The 2,000-nt window shown below is 43.6% G+C and overlaps 2 non-coding genes across 2 annotated transcripts; both read right to left on the reverse strand.

The window, feature by feature from the left end:
* Window positions 1-1,166: 1,166 nt before the first annotated feature.
* trnav-aac lies at window positions 1,167-1,239 on the reverse strand. The gene has a single exon. It is a non-coding gene; the product is annotated as a tRNA-Val (tRNA).
* A 442-nt stretch (window positions 1,240-1,681) lies between these two features.
* trnav-cac lies at window positions 1,682-1,754 on the reverse strand. The gene has a single exon. It is a non-coding gene; the product is annotated as a tRNA-Val (tRNA).
* Window positions 1,755-2,000: the final 246 nt, after the last annotated feature.

Genomic DNA, 2,000 nt, shown 5'->3' on the forward strand with positions numbered 1-2,000 from the left:
CACGGAATCTATGATACTGCTGCCTTTATCTCTTTGTAACCCAAAATATCAAATGGAGATATAGAGGTTATGAGTCAAAACCACTGTCTGTCAGCAAAGTTTGACTTGACTTTGAGAAAGCCCAATCACAGAATGTAGTGGTTCTGCCAGGGGGTCTCCCCCTTGTACTGGACTATTCCCCCGGTAACACTCTGTACCTTAACATATCAAGTGGAGATAAAGAGGTTATGAATCACTGCAGGATATATTGTAGAATCCCTGCAAAGTTTAGTGGTTCTGCAAGGGGGTTCCCCCCCTTGTACTGGACTGTCCCCCCGGTCCTTCTCGAGGACATTGCCTCACTTGTAATATTGTATATTAATACGCATTCATTTCTGTTTTTTCAAATTCAGGCCTTCTATCCAAGTGGCCATGTCTACTCTAACTCTTCATACTTAGCTGAAGGAATAGTTAATTACTGTCAGTGATATCTACACGCACTGTAAGTTTTAGCAGTTTTATCTCTTCAAAACCAAAATATCAAATGGAGATATAGATGTTACGAGTCACTACCATTATCTGTCAGTACAGTTTGACTTCACTTTGAGCAAACCTCAAACAGAGGAAGCTGTTTGCCCAGTTTCGAACTGGGGACCTTTCGGGGATATAGTCAAACATGGAGCAAAAGGCATCCAGGATCACTGAGACCCAGTGTCTCCATCTCTTTTGAAATTCAGGCCTTCTATCCAAGTGGCCATGTCTACTGTAACTCTTCATACTTAGCTGAAGGAATAGTTCATCACTGTCAGTGATTACAAAAAGACTCCTTGATTTCATGCCAAGGTCATATGGGACTTATTGGAGAATCCCTATGGAATTTAGTGGTTGTGCCAGGGGGTCTCCCCCCTTGTACTGGAATCATTTGTGACGGAGACTTCACCAAAGCTAAATCTCCTTCACGTGGGGCAGCAACTCGCTCTCTCTAAACACACTTTGAGTGTGAGTTAGAAGGAAGGCTGAATGAAGATAACTCACACTCAATGTGTGTGAGTTATCTTCATTCAGCCTTCCAAAGATGCTCCTTGTAATCCAACATAACATACAGAATTATAGAGATTACGAGTCACAACCGCTGTCTGTTAGCGCAGATTGACTTCATTTTCTTTGACAAAAACATAGCAGAAAGTTGTTTCCGCCCGGTTTCGAACCAGGGACCTTTCGCGTGTTAGGCGAACGTGATAACCACTACACTACGGAAACAGAGGTGGTGGAGTCTCTCCGCGCCTGAGACCGCGAAATGCCCCTACGACAGTGAGCTTCGTATGCGTTTTCATTGGAGAAGCCAAATCCAATTGATAGAAATGTGCTAGAAAGAGTCCTTGGAGGTATCAGAGGAGAGATTCAAAGTTGTATATCGACAAACATGGAGCAGAAGGCATCCAGGATCACTGTGACCCAGTGACTCCATCTCTTTTGAAATTCAGGCCTTCTATCCAAGTGGCCATGTCTGCTCTAACTCTTCATACTTAGCTGAAGGAATAGTTCATCACTGTCAGTGATATCTACACGCCCTGTAAGTTTTAGCAGTTTTTATCTCTTCAAAACCAAACATATCAAATGGAGATATAGATGTTACGAGTCACTACCATTATCTGTCAGCACAGTTTGACTTCACTTTGAGAAAGCCTCAAATGGAGGAAGCTGTTTCCGCCCAGTTTCGAACTGGGGACCTTTCGCGTGTGAGGCAAACGTGATAACCACTACACTACGGAAACACAGGTGATGGAGCAACTCTCTGCCTGAGACTCGGAAATGCCCCTACGACAATGAGCCCCGTATGCGTTTTCATTGGAGAAGCCAAATCCAATTGATTGGAATGTGCTACAAAGAGTCCTTGGATGTATCAGAGGAGAGATTCAAAACTGGATATAGTCAAACATGGAGCAAAAGGCATCCAGGATCACTGTTACCCAGTGACTCCATCTTTTTTCAAATTCAGGCCTTCTATCCAAGTGGCCATG

Source organism: Xiphias gladius, unplaced genomic scaffold, assembly GCF_016859285.1.
Source record: "Xiphias gladius isolate SHS-SW01 ecotype Sanya breed wild unplaced genomic scaffold, ASM1685928v1 HiC_scaffold_1317, whole genome shotgun sequence".
Lineage (NCBI taxonomy): Eukaryota > Metazoa > Chordata > Actinopteri > Istiophoriformes > Xiphiidae > Xiphias > Xiphias gladius.